The sequence below is a fragment of the Vulpes vulpes genome, chromosome 10 (assembly GCF_048418805.1).
Source record: "Vulpes vulpes isolate BD-2025 chromosome 10, VulVul3, whole genome shotgun sequence".
Taxonomy (NCBI): Eukaryota; Metazoa; Chordata; class Mammalia; order Carnivora; family Canidae; genus Vulpes; species Vulpes vulpes.
Genome location: NC_132789.1, coordinates 35,509,711 through 35,528,141, shown reverse-complemented (window position 1 = coordinate 35,528,141; position 18,431 = coordinate 35,509,711). Strand labels below are relative to the sequence as shown.

Here is an 18,431-nt window from a genome sequence, read left to right as displayed (position 1 = left end):
CATCAGGCCGGGGCTCCTCACGCCTTGTCCCTGCCACTGGTGCTCCCCATGGAGCCGGGCTCACGGGTGCGCCAGGAATCCCCAGACGCCTGCTGGTGCCAGCACCCGTGGGACAGCGAGTCCCCATCAAAATCAGAGCAACATCGGGAGCCTTGCAGCCCCTGGGAGCACCACACCCCATGGCCCCCTGGAGATTGACCCCACCATGCCCCATGGCCCCATGGCCTGAAGGAGCACCACGCCCCGCGGCCCCCGGAGCACCAGCCCTGCTCGGCCTCCCCACTCGCCAGCCGCCCGGTCAGCTGCTTCTCCCTCGGCCCCTGCCTGGGCCACAGCCTGGCCACCCTCTCCTCCATGCACTTTCCTGTCGGGGGACCTCCACGGGGGGCCCCTCTTTCTCCAGGACTGCTTCCCTCGGGCGTCAGTGGCTTGGACGCGCCCCCTTCCTCGGGTCTGTCAGAGGGGACTTCTCCGATGGTGTCGTGGTGAACGGCGTCCTCTCACCTGTCGCTTTGCCTTCCTGTCCTTCGCAGCATGTGGCGCCCAGCGGGCGACCCATGATTGTTCGTTTTCCTTTGTCTCCTTCCATTTAGGATGGAAGCGTCCTAAGAAGCTGGACTGTGTCTTGGCCTAAGAGCGTGCCTGGCAAACAGTAGGCACTGAATCGTGCACAACTAAATACGGGGCTGGACTGAATACTGACCGTGGGGCCCCGGGTCCCAGAAAGAGCACGACGAGGAGCACCGCCTCCCGCAGCTCTGCCGCCTCACGCCCGCGGCCACACCCTCCTTACCAGATTTCCTGTCGTGCAGGAGGCAAGAGGTCACAGGACACCTGGGCAAGTAGCGGGTGCTCGTACCCCAGGACTCAGCGGCTCTCAGGGGCAAAACCAAACAAGTGAAAAAAACAAAAATACCCTCGAGGCCAAAATTATCAAGGCTCAAAGGGCTCAGAGATGCAAGTGGTGGGCGGGCGGGGAAAGGCCCTCAAAGACCTAGAGCCCACGCTGGCCTCCGAGGACCGTGTCCCAGGGAGGTGTGCAATCCCACTGAACTGTCTTATTACGGCCGATGGTCTGCTGGGTCCGGAATTTGGGCAAGACGTGGCTGGGTGGCCCCCGACCCCACGCGGCGCCGGGTCCACGCGGGCCCCCGCCCCTGTTTGCAGCCTCTACGTGTGGCCCCTCTGGCATCCCAGCCCCAGCATCCGGTGACCAGGGCCCAAGCCCCACGCCAGCAGCCCACGGCCCACGGGCCCTGGCGGCGCTCGCAGAAGGGCCCCCACCCTGAGCAGGGGTCACCAGGTTGCAGTCTCCTTGCCTGGGAGCCCCTGTTGTCCCCTAAAGGGACGCGACCTCGCGGGCCAGCCTGCCGCGCTGTCCGGGTGATGGTCGCCCCCCCCACTCGTGCCTGTGAAGGTCACTCCGGCAGCGCCTGCAGCTCCTCCGTGTCTGCCGCGGGCGCTGCTGCCCGGCATGGAACAGAGCCCGAGGACCTGTAAGTCACGGTGCGGGGGTCCCAGGATCGAGCCCGCAGGGGGCCTGCTGCCCCCCTGCCTGGGTCTCTGCCTCTCTCTGGATCTCAGAAATAAATAAATAAAATCTTAAAAAAAATTTTTTTAAACGTACTCAGTTGAATTTTTTTTTCGCTGTTCTAAGAGTAAGAACTCCAGGAAACACAGAAGTGACACATGGCTCTTGTGACCAGGACTCAGGAGTCACCCGGCATGGTTTCCGTGTCCTCCTGTCATTCCGGGCAGTTCCAGGCCCACCCAGCCTTGAGGGGCAATGACATAGCTCCCCACTTATCCACCAACGGAGTGTCACAGAATTGGCAGCTATGTTTTTGAGCTCAGGTGGGGGTGACTCAGAGGGGAGTGGTTGGGCGAGCAAGCGTCTTGAGATAAAAGCTCGGGCAGCACTGGGATGGGGCAGGTGCATCTAGGAACCTGAGACCCGTGGTCCCCATGGGAGACCGACACGGTGAAATGTCAGCGCCAAAGGCTTAGGCGAGGCGAGTTTGAACACCTGGTTACAGGGGCTGGTCTTTAACCTGTAGACAAGCGGGCCCTACGGTTGCATGTCCCTAAGGGAAGTTTGAAAGACACATTTTTAGGTTCACATCCATTTTCCCTCCATAATTTAGAAGTGATTGCAACCAGTGAGAATATGGCTAAGGTGAACGAGACAGGAAACCACAAATGTTGGGGAGGATGAGGAGAAAGGGGGACCCTCTGCATGGCTGGTGGGAATGTGAACTGGTGCAGCCGCTCTGGAAAACTGTGTGGAGGTTCCTCAGAGAGTTACAAATCGATCTGCCCTGCGACCCAGCAACTGCACTGCTGGGGACTGACCCCAAAGACACAGATACAGTGAGACGCCGGGACCCCTGCACCCCGATGTTCACAGCAGCAGTGTCCACAGCAGCCACACTGTGGAGGAGCCTCAGTGTTCGTGGACAGATGATGGATAGAGAAGACCTGGTCCATGTGCACCTAGAACATTCCTCAGCCGTCAGGAGGGACCAGCACCCAGCATTTACATGGATGTGGACGGAACTGGAGGGGATGATGCTGAGCGACGTCGGTCAGTTGGAGAGGGACAGTCATCACATGGTCTGACTCACACGGGGACTGTAACGGTGACGGGTTATAGGGCCAAAGAGGGGGAACCGACGGGAAATATCACAGGGAGACAAACAGGAGACTCCAACTCTGGGAAACGAACACGGGGCTGAGGAAGGGAGGTGGGGGGTCGGGGTGACTGGGTGACGGGCACTGAGGGGCACTTGGGATGCGCATGGGGTGTCACACTGAATGTCCGCAGACTGAATTTAAATTTTAAAAAATATTAAAGGAAAAAAAAAAGAACACAAAAAAGGAGTCGCAAAGTGCAGCGGCTCTCTGAGACCCTGAGGCTGCGGAGCTGCCCCCTTGCCTGGCCGAGCCCTCGGGCCGTCCGCGGTTTTGCGGGAGCCCAGGTGCGCAGGTGCAGGTGCAGGTCCAGGTGCAGGTCCCTGCAGGCCCCGGCGTCCAGCGCACAGCGCATGCGCAGCTGCATCGCCGGGGGCCGGGCGCTCCGGGTAGCAGGCTGGCTCCGCGGGGTGGGGGGGGCTGCGGGCTGGCTCCGTGTGCGGGTTGCGCCCTGGGGTGCGGGCTGGCTCTGTGAGGGGTTGCGCCCTGGGGTGCGGGCTGGCTCCGTGGGGGGGGTGCGCCCTGGGGTGCGGGCTAGCTCCGCGGGGGGGGTGCGCCCTGGGGTGCGGGCTAGCTCCGCGGGGGGGGTGCGCCCTGGGGTGCGGGCTGGCTCCTTGGGGGATGCGCCCTGGGGTGCGGGCTGGCTCCGCGGGGGGGGTGCGCCCTGGGGTGCGGGCTGGCTCCGTGGGGGGGTGCGCCCTGGGGTGCGGGCTGGCTCCGTGGGGGGGTTGCGCCCTGGGGTGCGGGCTGGCTCCTTGGGGGATGCGCCCTGGGGTGCGGGCTGGCTCTGTGGGGGGGTGCGCCCTGGGGTGCGGGCTGGCTCCTTGGGGGATGCGCCCTGGGGTGCGGGCTAGCTCCGCGGGGGGGGTGCGGGCTAGCTCCGCGGGGGGGGGTGCGGGCTAGCTCCGCGGGGGGGGTGCGGGCTAGCTCCGCGGGGGGGGTGCGGGCTGGCTCCGTGGGGGGGTTACGCCCTGGGGTGCGGGCTGGCTCCTTGGGGGATGCGCCCTGGGGTGCGGGCTGGCTCCGCGGGGGGGGGGGGGTACGCCCTGGGGTGCGGGCTGGCTCCGTGGGGGGGTTGCGTCCTGGGGTGCGGGCTGGCTCCTTGGGGGATGCGCCCTGAGGTGCGGGCTAGCTCCGCGGGGGGGGGGTACGCCCTGGGGTGCGGGCTAGCTCCGCGGGCGGGGTACGCCCTGAGGTGCGGGCTGGCTCCGCGGGGGGGGGGGTACGCCCTGGGGTGCGGGCTGGCTCCGCGGGGGGGCTCCCCAGCTGCGCTCCGAGGCGCCGGCCGACACCCCCCCGCAGGCGCTGCGGCCGGGACTCTGGGCCTCGCGCCCCGCCCCGGGCCCTGCCCCGCGCCCCACCCCGCCCGCCTCCCCTGCTCCGTGGCCCCGGGTGAGGGGGCGCCCACAGAGACGCAGGGTGAGCCGGGGCAGGGGGCACCCCCACGGGCAGCACGCGCTCTGTCCGCCCCCCCCCGGGGCTCCGCGCGCCCCGGGACGCCCCGTCCTGCCTCTGGGCCCCCAGGGTGGAGAGGAACCTGCCCGGGGCTCCAGGCAGCAGGTGCAGCGCAGGGCGACCGGGGAGGGCGCAGGGCCAAACCCCTTCCCACCGGTTCTCTGCATAGGGGAGGCCTTACTAGGTCGGGGGGGGGGGGGTGAGGGGGGGTGACAGGGGGCGTCCCCGCCAGAGGGCTTAACCCCTTCATCCCCGGTGTGACCTCCAGAGGATGGGGCCCGCGGGCGGCAGCTCCTCTGCTCAGAGGGTCCAAGGTGGAGGCCTCCGCACCTGCAGCTCTGCGGGGAGTGGGGCGGGAGCAGCAGGGGGGAACGAGGCAAGGAGAGCAGGGGGGAGTAGGGCGGGGGGGGGGGGGGGCGGGGCGGAGCAGCAGGCGAAGGGTGTGTGGAGGGCACCGCAGGCCGGGCGGGGGCTGCGGGGGGGGAGCAGCAGCAGCAGCTGGCGGGGGTTCAGGGGGAGCAGTAGCAGGGGGGGTGCAGGGGGAGCAGCAGAAGGCGGGGGGGCGGGGGGAGCAGCAGCAGCAGGCGCGGGGGGAGCAGGAGCAGCAGCAGCTGGCGGGGGTTCAGGGGGAGCAGCAGCAGGGGGGTGCAGGGGGAGCAGCAGAAGGCGGGGGGGGGCGGGGGGAGTAGCAGCAGGCGGGGGGGGGAGCAGCAGCAGGCGGGGGGGGCGGGGGGAGTAGCAGCAGGCGGGGGGGGGCGGGGGGAGCAGCAGCAGGCGGGGGGGGGGGCGGGGGAGCAGGCCGCCGGGGCTGCGGGCGGAGGGGGGGGGGGGGTAGCCCGTCCGGCCGGGGCGGAGGCGGCGGCGGCGCGGGGCGCGGGCGGCGGCAGGTAGGCGGCGGGCCAGGGGCGGGGGCGCCGGGAGGAGCAGCGGGCGCCCTGGTCCGCGTCCGGGGACGGGGTGGGGGCGGGCGCAGACCCCGGGCGTCCCGGAGGCCCCGGCAGGTGCTCCCCAGCGTCAGCCCCGCGGCCCGGGGCAGCTCTGCGCTCCTTGGCGTCCGCGGACGCGTCTCCACCCGCGAAGGGGATCAGAGCGACGCGATGGGGGAGACCCTGGGGGGGCGGGGCCCTGTTGAGCCTCGGGGGTCCAGCCCGGCCTCCAGCGCCCTCGGTGTAGACCCCGCGGCCCCAAGTGCGTTGAGGACCCGGCGCCCCGGGTCACCCCCCCCCCCCCGCCCCCGCGCCCGGGTCTGCGGCCCACGGAGTGTCTGGAACCCGGAGCAGACGCCACCGCCGCCGAGCTCGGTTTGGGTGGAATTCCCAAGGATGTAGGGACGTCCGCAAACTTTGCATCTCATTCCGTCTCCGATCTCTTTTTTATTAAGAGGAGGGGGCAGCGCAGAGGGAGGGAGGAGGGAGAGCCTGGGCCGCGCGAGGGCCGGGGGGCTCAGCCCCAGGACCTGGGAGCAGTCAAGAGCTAGATGCTTAACCGGCTCAGCCACCTGCCCCCCCCCCCGGCCCCCCCCTTCTTGTTTATGTTAACTCCATTGCCACTTTATTATTAAAGGATGCAGTCGGTGACACCCACACCCAGGCGGGGGGGCCCTCCTGCCCATCCAGGTGCTCCACTCCCCGGTACCTCCGCATATTTCCCATCCCAGAAGCTCTGCAAACCCCAGCCCTTGGGGTTTTTTTAAAAGGATTTTTCTATTATTTATTTATTCAAGATAGACATAGAGAGAGAGAAAGAGAGAGAGGCAGGGACACAGGCAGAGGGAGAAGCAGGCTCCCTGCAGGGATCCCGACACAGGACTGAATCCCAGGACTCCAGGATCTCACCCTGGGCCAAAGGCAGTCACCAAACTGCTGAGCCACCCTGGGATCCCCCCCAGCCCTTGGGGTTTTACGGAGACTGCATGACAGAGGCGGAGGATGCACTAAATCCTCATTCCCCACCTTCCGGCAGCGACATCCACCAATAACTGACATCAGGTGGGGATGATCACGGCGACTGTCCCCTGCCCTCGGAGCCCACAGGTACGAGTTCCAGTCCCCTGTGTATAGCGTGTGAGCTCTTGGCACTTCCTAGGGCCCCATCCACTTCACCTGTAAAGTCGGGGTCCTTGTGCCAGCGTCCGGAAGGGCGCTGCTAGTGCAGAGGGACGAGAGGAGGCTCTGACCCCGAATCCAGGGGAGAGATACTCGCTCATCACAGAGTAGGAGCCCCCGCCAAAGTGGGGTGAAACTCTGGGGGATCCTGTCCTGAGAGTGAGCGTCCCTCTGGTCCTCCAGTTGGCCCAGCAGCATGACAAGGGTCCTCTCTTGACCTCACAGTCCTGTCCCCTGGATGCTCGCTTGGGAGGACAAGGAGCGCAGGCCCCACGGCCTTCGCCCCGGGGCGGGGGGATCCTCTGTGCTGTGAGGTGACCCCTGGAGGCCTCGCCTGGCCGGTCGCAGCAGGGGTGCGGGCAGCCGCCTCTCTGGGTTCTTGGGGCTGGCAACTCTCCAAGCTCTGCCGCAGGCAGGCAGGCAGACTCTGCCAGGCTCTTCCTCTGCTCTCAGAGAAAGGAGCTCCTCCCACTTCCCTGCTGAGGCCTCTGCAAGGTCAAGGGTAGGTGAGAAAAATGGAGAGCTCACCACACCTCGGGTGCAAGTGCAGTGTCGTGGGGTGGGGGGGACCGAGTTATTCGGGACCTTGCCTCAGGGCAGGCACCAGAAGTTCTGTTAGCACCAGGGTACGTGGGTGTTTTTGAAAAAATGGTGATGAAAGCTTTGAGATGCTGAGTTATCCAGCCTTAGTATCAAGACTCTTAAACAGCAGGTGGAGAACCACCTCGAATCACTAGACTTGAAGGTCAAGGACCACCCTCCAGGGACAGAACTCCAACACCCAGACTTCCTGCAGCAAGGGGTCGCTGGCTGGGACTCCGCGGTGTCCCCCTCACCTGTTTTCCCATTCAGCGTGTGGGCCTGGGTCTTAGACTTCTCCAGAAAAGCCACCCAGTAACCCTCGTAACCACGGTCATGGGGCTTGTTCTCCCACCTTACTGAGGATAGCTTCGCTGCCATTGAAGCGACTGGAAAGAAGGGACAAAGGTGGCCCAGGGTGAGTCAGCCACCCCCAGGCCATGGCCACTGAAGCCCTGAGAGGGCGGTGCGGAGAATGGCACCAGTGACCATGCGGGGGAATCTTGACCCTAATGAGCTTCTTAGGATCCTGCCCAGAAACGAGGTCCCTCAGGACCTGGGACAGTCTCCTGGGACGGTTTGCCTGCTTGTTGTTGCCACATTCCCTGAAGGCTCCTGGGACACACCTGGTGCGGGAAGAGGGTGACTTAGAGACCAACGTAGTTAGGACACCAAACCAGGCGCAGTGTGGCAGCTGGCTGCGGTTTTCCCAGCCCCCGGAATAGCCAGGCTCGGCTCCGCTCCCACTGCCTCCCTGGCTCCAAGGACAACACTGTTATCTCGGACGATACTTAAGAAATGTCTCGTCGGTGGCCTGAGAGGTGTTGGGTGGTGTGACGGTGATATGACAAGGAAAGTTCCTGTTCACCGGAGCCAGCTGTGCTCCGACTGCCCTGGCTCAGCTTCCGGTGCCTTCCTGGCAGCTTGAAAGGGGCCACAGCTAAGAGCATTTACGTCACAGAAGGTGGCAGGTGGCACAACCACCGGGGCTTTTTATTCCTAGAGAGCCAGTTCAACATTTCGCGACACACCGATGCCGATACTTGTCGCAGAAAATTCTTTGATAAAGAAACGATTTACTGGTTTAAGACATTTGGAGAAAAACTGCCTTTGGAAGAAATTATTTTGTGACGTTGTCGAGCGGGTGATAGAGCCATGGTCGGGCTGGCTTAGCAGAAAGGCCCTACACGTTTGAGAACGAGGGATTTTCTAGCCAGGCCGCCTTTTCAGGGAATGCTACTGCTTCTTCCCGAAACGCTCAGCCCCCCGAATTGTGGTACCCGAATCTCGAAGCACCATCTTTATGTCACTAGGTTAATAAGAGGAAGAATTTAGAAGTGAATCTGCAGCTGGAGCGTAAGAGTGCTGGAATCCACATCCAGCTCATCTATCTCTTGGGGTCAATACAAGTAGAGACCAGAAAATTGTCCAAACCCTAACGCGGAAGATCATTTGTGGAGGTTCATCTCCCTAACTTCATCTCCACGGAGCCTGGGGGTGGCTGGTGCTCCACTTGATCAACCCTGTGACAGGATGACCTCCAATCTTCTCAGACAGGAGGAAGCTGCCACGAACTTCCTTAATAGGGGCATGCATCCATTCTTAGGTCCTTGAAGTTCCTCACCTGGTCATGCTAAACAAAAGGAAGTTTCCTTTTAGACAATGAGAACCTCCTGTGGATGATACTAATGTATAAAAGAGATTATTCATTAGCACTTAGTAAGTGTCTGTACTAAAAAAAAGGTGGGGGGCATTGTGAAGCCATCAGACTTAATCATTACGGACCTCCGACATGGATTTCTCAGGGAATCCTCACACGCCCAGGAAGAGATGGTTAAGAGCATAAGCTCCAATTTAAAGACAAAGAAATCAATGCACTGATGCGTCCTGTGAGGGCACTGCTGGGATTTGAACCCAAAAAATCTTAATCCAGAACCCATCTTCTTAAACCACCGTTCCTTACTTTCTCCCTGCAAGGCAGAAAACTCTAGTTTTCTCCTTACTAGACATCCATCTCCTCTCCTCTGAACAGGGGCCCTGACTTTTGTCACATGAACAAAGATTTCAATTTAGAGGCAGCAGAACGATGGACCTCATAATTTGATCAAGTTTTCCGTGTTTCATTAAGTCAGGACTTCGTTCAGACACAAAAGGGAGGCTGGAAGCTGGAGGCTGGAGGCTGGACGATGAAGGTTGGAGGCTGGAGATTGGAAGATGGAGGCTGGAGGTTGAAAGATGGAGGCTGGAGGCTGGAAGTTGGAGGATGGAGATTGGAGGCTGGTGGTTGGAAGATGGAGGCTGGAGGTTGGAAGATGGAGGCTGGAGGTTGGAGGCTGGAAGTTGGAGGATGGAGGTTGGAGGCTGGAGGCTGGAGGCTGGAGGCTGGAGGTTGGAGGCTGGAAGATGGAAGTTGGAGGATGGAGGTTGGAGGATGGAGGTTGGAGGCTAGAGGCTGGAAGATGGAGGTTGGAGGATGGATATTAGAGGCTGGAAGCTGGAGGTTGGAGGCTGGAGGCTAGAGGTTGGAAGATAGAGGATGGAAGCTGGAGGTTGGAGGATGGAATATGGAGCCAGGAAGCTCAGGTTCCAACAGGGCCAGCAATGGAGTTCTTTCCAACTGTTCCTTTTGCGAGGGGAAGGCTTCCTTTGCACACCAGTTCTTCACCGCTCCTCCTCCTCTGGGTTCCACTAGGATCTTGGACGATGTTGCAATATTCTTAGAAAAAACGAAAGTGTGTTTCACTCCCATGTGTCTTCTTCCAACGTTGCTGGAATCTTGGAAGAAATGCTAAGTTCATGACTTTCTGTTGCAGTTATGTGTGTTGGCTTTGGCCCTTGCCCTGATGCTTTTCACCTGGTGTTTCTACCCATGACTCAAACCGAATCCATTTTCTTCCCTGTGCAGTTGGCTTTCCCGACTTTCTTCTTTTGGTCCATGACACCACGAGTCCCTCCCAACCTTAGAAACTTGGAGTGATGTTTGGTTTCCCCTCTTCTTCTTTTCCCACCTTGACCCATCCTAGTAGCAGATCTCAGAGAGATGACCACACTCCTTTCTCTACCTCCACTGCCAGCCCCAGACACCACCGTGGCTCTGCTTCCCCCCTGCCCCCAGCGGGGCCTCACCTCTTACAACACTGCCCGTCGCCAGCCCCACCATGCCCGGCAGGTTCCGATTTGTTTGCCGCTCCATCCTCCACAGCATTAGGGCACTAAGTGGAGACAGATTTGGAGGGTCTCAGGAAGAAGCCCTTTGGTCTGCTAGTCATGGTGGCCACGGCGGGGCCGGGGGGTGAGAAACGAGCATCCTCTGCGAGCCTCACCCTGCCCATTTCACTCCATTCTGTCAGCGAATGTTGGCAAAATGCGGCTCTGTGTTCTTTATCTCACTCAGAAACATTCGGGGATCCTTTCCTGCATTCACAAAGTGAAGATTCCCCAACCTGACATTTATTTTTTTTAAGATTTTATTTATTTATTTATTTATTTATTTTTATTTTTATTTTTTATTTTTTATTTAAGAGAGAGTGGCAGAGAGCATGAGCAGGGGGAAGAGAGAGAAGCAGACTCTCTCCGCTGAGCAGGGAGCCCAATGAGACACTCGATCCCAGGACCCTGAGATCATGATCTGAGCCAAAGGCAGATGCTTCACCCTCTGAGCCCGCCAGGGCCCCCCCCATCTTAGAACATCTGATAGCCTCTCCCTTCAGCGGCCTCTTTTTTTGCTCCCCCCGAAGCCTATGTGCGTGGAGCTGAGGCTCAGTGTCAGAGCGGACCAGGGGCAGGAGAGGCTGGGGTCGCAGGGCCGGCCGTCTTCCCAACACCGGATCCTGTCCTAAGCCTGGCGCACTAGGGAGACGAATGTGGGAGTGTCACGTAGGAACATTGTCTTTTGGAAGTTTAGGGTAGAGAAAGATTGAGAACCACTGCGCTCCGTGTAGTCAAACCCCACTGCCTGCCCCATATATATTTGGGGCTTTCCTTCCCTTGCACTGGAGCCTATCCTGATAGGTTAGCATCCTCGTCTCTATGCGGCAAAATCTGTTGTTTTTTTTCCCCAAAGTTTGGCTTCAATTCCATCTCCTTCCTGAAGCCTTCCTTGATTTTTCAAACTAGATATGATACACCTTTCTTGCCAGCCCCCAGAACGTTTCATTTAAGATGCTTATGTTCAAACCTTGCATTTTATTTATACTGCACCTGTCCCGCATTCCCCATCTAATCAGCAGAGAGAAAGATTTTTATTTGACCCAATTTTTATTTTATTTTTTGGATAAAGAAAGATTTTTTGGAAAAAGAAAAAATCTTGCCGTTTCACTGGGCCGCATCCACGGTAGGACCTTCATGAACTTGCCTTTTCTGACCACGCTCATCATGTCCTTCCTCGGTACCCCCTTTGCCTTCTTTGCTCTCGTGTTAGCAGATCACTTTGCACCTGCCATGCCTTCTAGATTGCCAGAACGGTGACAGTTCTCCACCCCTCCCTGAATCCACACCTTCTGCACAATGTGACTTCCCGCCAAGAGGTGGAGACCGGGTCCCATCCCGGGCAATCTGGGCTGGCCCCAGAACTTGCTTTGGTCAGTACGATGCTGCAGAAGTTACGACACGCCAGCTCCCAGCCTGGCCCTGGAGGAGGCTTACCTGTTTCCACTCGCTGTCATGTGAACAGCCCTGGGCTAGCCCGTGGGAGGGTGAGACTCCACGTGGACCAGACATGGGCTGTCCCGGGGAGGCTGTCCCCAACCAGCAGCCCCAGCCAAGCCCCAGCCAACCCAGCAGCTCTCTCCTGATGCCTTCACAAGCCCCGAATCAGTAGGACCACCCCGAGGGCCCAGCCGCGTTGCTAGCCCACAGAATCATGAGCTGCACAGACTGTTATTTTAAGCTATCTGGCTCGGCGTGGTTTGTTACGCAGCCGTAGCTACCTGATGCATTAGGTTAACAGCCACATTTCTGGACTCCGCTTAGGTATCACTTCCTGGGCAAGACCATTTCTGACTCCCTCCGAGTCTGAGTTGGGGTTCCCTGTTAGGTACCCCCGAGGCACACATAGCCCAGGATTATAATTACTTGGTAATCATCTCTAGCTTACCTGAGACTGTAAGATTTTGAGAAGCAGGATTTTGTCTTATGAATTCTATTCTTTAGGTCCTGCACAGTATCTGGTACTTGGTGGGCACTGGAATATATTTTTTTAAATTTTTTTCCACTGGAATATATTTAAATGGAGGAAGCAATGTTTGCTAAAATATTATGATCATGATAAAATGTGTGAATGATAATGTATTTTTTAAAAAATTTGCCTACATTTGAAAATCAAGAAATTTCAGATAAGCCCCATGTTACTAACTTTTCACCAAAAAAAAAAAAAAGGAGGGGGATCCCTGGATGGCTCAGTGGTTTAGCGCCGCCTTCGGCCCAGGGCGTGATCCTGGAGACCTGGGATCGAGTCCCACGTTGGGCTCCCTGCATGGAGCCTGCTTCTCCCTCTGCCTGTGTCTCTGCCTCTCTCTGTATCTCTCATGAATAAATAAATAAAATCTTAAAAAAAATAAAATTGTAGACATGAAAGATATTGATTCCAACCTTATTAAAAAAAAAAAAAAGGAAAGATCCTTCGCTATTAGGCCTTTACTTCCTTGAGGCACCGGCGAGTGGTGGCTGTGCCCTTCAGGTGAGCACATGCGTCTGGCTGTGGCAGTCCTCAATGATCCCTACCTACCTGTTGTGTCATTTGTCATCGTATCTGGGCAGTTGTGCTGCGTCTGCAGGTTTCACTCAGCTGCCTACCTGCTGGAAAGCACTCAACACCTAGGGAAGCTGCTGATAAATGTGTCCACTCGCCTCGTTCTGCCTCAGTGTGGGTGGGATGGAGTCAGCTTCTCTCTTCCCCGGGCAAGATTTTCAGCATTCCTCCTAATCTCATTTTCCTCCTCTACAAGTTGAGTTTGTTTTTTTCTCCCTCCAAAGGGTTTTCAAGGACTCCTCGGCTTGTTACCTGTCCAAACTGGAGCAAGGTGTCTTCCATCTCATAATTCTGCTTCACTGTGGCAGGAATTGTGGTTGGGCTGGAGGCAGCCCCCTCATTCAGCAATGCGGGCAAGCCTGTCTGGAACACGCCAGTTTCCTGATGCTTCTCTCCTACAGTGGAGCTCACGAGGGGCCGTGTAAGACCCGCTACCTATCGATTCGTGGTCGGCCTCCTTCCTAATGGATTGCAGCACTTTTCTTCTTCCCTCTGATGACGACTGACCGTATTTACGGGGCTTGGACTCGTTGACGTTCAGCAGGAGCACGCTGGTTCCAGCTACGCCGGCTGTTTACCCGGGCACCTGCGCTAATTGGTCAGCGCCCAGGCCCAACCAGTAGTCAGATCTTCTGAACATATCAACCCTGGACTTAACACATTGGAATGGAAAACATGCTAGCCTTCCATTACGCCTTTACCTTTGGACTCGGCTGTGAGGCAACAGGCTCACAAACCTGGCTGCAGCGCCATGCCACTTGGTGGTATCGGTCCTCTTATGTAAGCACCCCCTTAATGATCCAGTTCAGAAGAACCTTTATCTCTCATGGTGCATCCAAAGTTCAGCTTATCAGGGCACGAAAAGGCAGCTCAGCCTGTTTTCTGATTAGTGAAATGAATAAGCAGTAGAACTTGCTCTCTTCCCTTAGTCCTGACTGAATTAGCTGGTGCTTCATTATTTCTGCAAGTGCTTTGGGATGGGATACCCGACTTACGAGCTCCACCACGATGGACTCTGCAGGGGACACGGTCTGCCTTATAAAGCCAAGAGAAAGACCTATGTTCTGTAGTGGTTAGTCTTCATTTAAGAACACATAAGAGTGGACTACGGCACCTCCTTTTATCAGCCTCGTTGGAAAATTAAGTTACTCTACGTGCCTTTTTCCCATCCTGTGTTCTTCCATTGGGGGGAAAAATCTACCATTGTATCACAGATGTAATACACGATCATGGCAAAACATTTTATTTAAAAAAAAATTTTTTTTTATTATTATTTATTTATGATAGTCACAGAGAGAGAGAGAGAGAGAGAGAGAGAGAGAGAGAGAGGCAGAGACACAGGCAGAGGGAGAAGCAGGCTCCGTGCACCGGGAGCCCGATGTGGGATTCGATCCCGGGTCTCCAGGATCGCGCCCTGGGCCAAAGGCAGGCGCCGAACCGCTGCGCCACCCAGGGATCCCCATGGCAAAACATTTTAATGTGGTTCAGCAAAATGCAGAAAATAAAGTCTCCCCAACTCACAATAGCGTTTCAAAATGGATTTGTCCAGTTATCGCTTTGTCTCTGTCTCTCGCCTTATATTTCCCACAGCTTTACAGCGTGGGGCTGCTTTCTTGAAAACCCCAAAGTTAAATAAATTAAAAAAAAATCTCAGAGGGGATGTTTTCAAATCTGGCACACATTCTCCTGCTGTCTTAGCGATTGTCAAGCAAAAATGACTCAGGTTGTCGCTCTGGCCACTGACCAGTGTCATGGCTGAGTCATTGTCCCGTGAAGCTCCTGGACCGGCCATGCTTACCGCCTTCGAGAGACCTGGAGCGTTCTGATTTTCTGTGATTGGAAGAAAAAGAATGGTTGGTTAGGACTGCTTGTAAATTAAAAGTCAGTAAGTTCTGCGCAGACAAAATGCAGACTTTATTTCTGAAGTTTCTGTGACCTGGAGACGTGTTATATTTGTAATTATGGCTTAGAGTTGAGACTCCCTGAAAAGTGACCTCTGAACTGGCGGGATCTTAGTATATTTTTGAAAGGGAACGTTGAGTCCTTTTCATGTTCTGTTTATCATTTGGAGGTCTTCTTTGGGGAAAAAAAATCTAGTTCTTCTGCTGGTTTTTTAATTGGATTGTTTCTTGTTATTGGGTTATATGAGTTCTTTAAATACTTTGGGTTAATTTCTTATCTGATATATCTTTGGAGATATTTTCCCCCATTCCGTAGATTACCTTTTCATTTTAGTGGTGGTTTCCTGTGCCGTGTAGAAGCTTCAGTCTGATGGAATCCCACATGTTGATTTCTGCTCACGTTGCTTACTTACGCTTTCTGTGTCATGTCCAAGAAATCACGGCCAGGGCTAACGTTAAGGATCTCCCCTGTCAACTCTCGTAGGAGTTTTACACTTACGTTTAAGGTCTTCGATCCATTCTGAGTTAATTTCTGGGGGTGGTACAAGATATGGGTCAAATTTCGTTTCTCTTTATGCGGTCACCCCGGAATAAAACCATTCCCCTTGTGACACTTGCTGGACTGAAAGGAATGTTAAAGAAGATCCAAGATTTTGCCAAGTGAGGAGTCTTCTTCATTCACTGGTGTTAACCAGGTGGCTGTGTTCATCAAAATGGGTGGGGGGCTCTCTGTGGGGAAAAAATCATTGCTTAACACATAAGCATTTATTTCTTGCTTATGCAAAGCGCACTCCTGGTCTGGTGAGTCTCTGGAGTAGATGTCTTCCAAGTGGTGACTCAGGGATCGTGTAACCTGTCATCTGGAATAGGCTGTTATCAGGGTCACCAGAGCAGAGGAAGAGAGATCATGGAGAACCCACACCCCCTCTTAATGCCTCTGCACTAAATACTTCAGTCTGCAAGTGACACATGTCATTGCCACTCACAGCCCATTGACCAGTGACTGCCAGGGGCCCAGACAGCATAACCTCCCCGGATGCCCACAAAGGAGCAGACGACCGACATGGACGAGTGCTTCAAGGCTCCATCACCATGACCTCAGGCAAGTACTGTATCTTCTCCACCCCGTAGGGGACGGCCGTGGAATCCTTGTCTCTTTCCGCTCTCCGGAGTCTCCATATCTGGTTTCTTCTTCGCTTTGTGATTTCGACTGCTCTGTAGGTACTGCATCCCCATTACTCTAAGAATATCAGACAACTATGCGTAAAGGACGGATGGTTGGTCTTTTACTGAGAGTATGAGCTTTGTCTGTTGGTTTCTCTTCTCCAGGACTCTTTTTTTCTTTCTTTCTTTTTATTTTATTTTATTTTATTTTTTTTAAATTTTTACTTATTTATGATAGTCATACAGAGAGAGAGAGAGAGAGAGAGGCAGAGACACAGGCAGAAGGAGAAGCAGGCTCCATGCACAGGATCGCGCCCAGGGCCAAAGGCAGGCGCCAAACCGCTGCACCACCCAGGGATCCCTTGTTCTTTCTTTTTAAATCAAATGTAGAATGAGGATAGGAATAATGCCATCCTCAAAAAATTGCTGTGGGTACTCAATGAGGTAACTCATGTAATGTTTTAGAGCAGTGTCTGGAACATACCATGAGTTCAGTACATTCATGTTATTTTATTTTTATTTTTACTTCTTAAAAAATGTCCCCCTTGCCTGGCTTGATAAGTGTCGGTGTTGTCCTTCGCGTCCTGGTGTGATTAGTCAGCCCAACCCATGCCAGTCTCCTTAATCTCCTGACCCATAAAGTGGAGTCACAAACTCCATAGGCCATCTGGGTCTTTCAAGACCACCGCCCCCTTGCAGTTGGGCCACATCTTGTTAGCTTAGATCTCAGTGCCGCCGGGCCCCATGCTGGCTCCATATCTCAGCTGGATCCTGCCTTTGGCTCCCACAAGCTTGAGATTCCTGTCTGGCCTTCCCCCGTCATTGAGCTCTGGCTTCTCTCCTAGAGTTATGAGCAAAGTCTGGGCTGGCCTCTTGCATTTCTGGAGTCCTGACTTCCGTCAGGGGGGAGCTGCCCACCCTACTGCCCACCCCAGCCCCTCAGAGTCCAAGCTGTCCCTCAGCTTCTGGTTCAGGCACAGGCTTGGCCCTGGCCCCCCACACAGCACAGGGCACTTTAGACACCTCCTCTCATCTCAGGAGCCACACCCTCTAAGCAGGGGTATTCCTGGAGCCACCTAACCCTCATCACCATCCCAGATCAATGACAAGCCCAGGATGTTAAGTCCTCCTGCAGGCATTATCCCTCCAGGTGGATACATAGGAGCAAGAATTGTTCCCCATTTCCCCCTGGATCTTAAGTAGATTGCCATTGGGAAGGAGTTAGACAAATCACGGCCAAGAGAGAATGTGAGAAATGGGGTGTGTTCACTCTCCAGCATGGGGATGGTCCAGTTCCCCTCCCCTCTGCTTTTTGGCTACTCTAATGAGGGTGGGGGTGCAGGGCGGTGGTCCCCTGAGAATGGTGGCCAGTGTGTGTGCTCTGGGAAGGGAAAAAAGCAATTTTCGCCAGGCAGTGTTCCTCCTCAGGCTTGGTTCGGCCCCAAACAAGAAAGACGATATGCTTTCGTGTCAAGCTCTACTCAGGTTGTTCTTAACCCCCATGGGCGGGAGGGAGCATTGAGTCAGGCTAGACTTTGATATGAGCAAACGTTCTGCTTCTCTTGGTCCTTTCCCCCACAAATTCTATCAAAGGACAAGGTGGTAGGCTTCCCCCTTTTTTCCCCTATCTCCTCTTCCCCTCCTCGGGTAACCATCAGTTTGATCCCTATACTTACAAGTGCATTCCTGGGTTTCTCTCTCTCTTTTCCCCTTTGTTTTGTTTCTCAAATTTCACATATGAGTGGAATCATGTGGTATTTGTCTTTCTCTGACTGATTTTGCTTAGCATAGTGCTCCCTAGGCCCACCCTGTGGTTGCAAATGGCAAGATTCTGTTGAATGGCCGAACAGTATTCCGCTGTGTACACACCACATCTTTATCCGTTCACTCATCAATGGACACTCAGGCTGCTTCCGTAATCTGGCTGTTGTAAATAATGCAGCAATAAACATGGAGGCACATGTATCCTTTGAATTAGTCTTTTTGCACTTTGGGGATAAACACCGGGTAGTGTGATTCCTGAATTGAAGGGTAGTTTTATTTTTAACTTTCTGAGGACCCTCCCTACTGCTTGCTGCACGAGTTTGCATTCCCACCTGTGGTGCAAGAGGTTTCCCCTTTCTCCTCATCCTCACCAACATTTGTGGTTTCTTGTGTTGGATTTCAGCCATTCTGATAGGTGTGAGGTGATAGCTCATTGTGGTTTTGATTTGTATTTCCCTGATGCCGAGTGATGTTAAGCATCTTTGTACGTGTGTGTTGGCCATCTGGGTATCTGCTTTGAAGAATTGTCTGTTCATGTCTCCTACCCGCTTTTAATTGAAATATTTTGGGGTTTTTTTTGGTGTTAAGTTGTATACATTCTTTATATATTTTGGATACTAACCCTTCATCAGACATGTCATTGGTGAATATCTTCGCCCACTGCTTAGGTTGCCTTTTAGCTTTGTTGGTTGTTTCCTTCAGTGTGCAGAAGCTTTCTGTTATGATGTAGTCCTGATAATTTATTTTTACTTTTATTTCCCTTGCCTCAGGAGACATACCTAGAAAAACGTTGCTACAGCTAATATCAGAGAAATTGCTGCCTGTGCTCTCTTCTAGGATTTTTGTGGTTTTGGGTCTCACATTGAGATCTTTGATCCATTTTGAGTTTATTTTGTGTGTGTGTGGTAAAAGAATGTGTTCCAGTTTCATTCTTTTACCTGTTTTTATCCAGTTTTCCTAATACCATTTACTGAAGGAGCATCTTTTACCCATTGGATATTTATTCCTCCTATGTTGATTAAT

The 18,431-nt window shown here is 55.2% G+C and overlaps 1 protein-coding gene across 3 annotated transcripts in view; it reads left to right on the top strand.

Moving 5' to 3' along the window:
* The first annotated feature begins 4,970 nt into the window (after positions 1 to 4,970).
* Positions 4,971 to 18,431, top strand: part of ASAH2 (N-acylsphingosine amidohydrolase 2) — a 97,518-nt gene continuing 84,057 nt past the window's right edge. Inside the window, exons 1-2 of one of the 3 annotated variants that reach the window (XM_072723547.1) lie at positions 4,971 to 5,033; positions 15,469 to 15,582. The gene's annotated coding sequence lies outside the window, so the exon portion shown is untranslated. Of the gene's footprint in view, positions 5,034 to 5,694; positions 6,180 to 15,468; positions 15,583 to 18,431 lie in introns of those variants that run through there. The other 2 variants (XM_072723546.1, XM_026014787.2) reach the window with 2 other exon arrangements.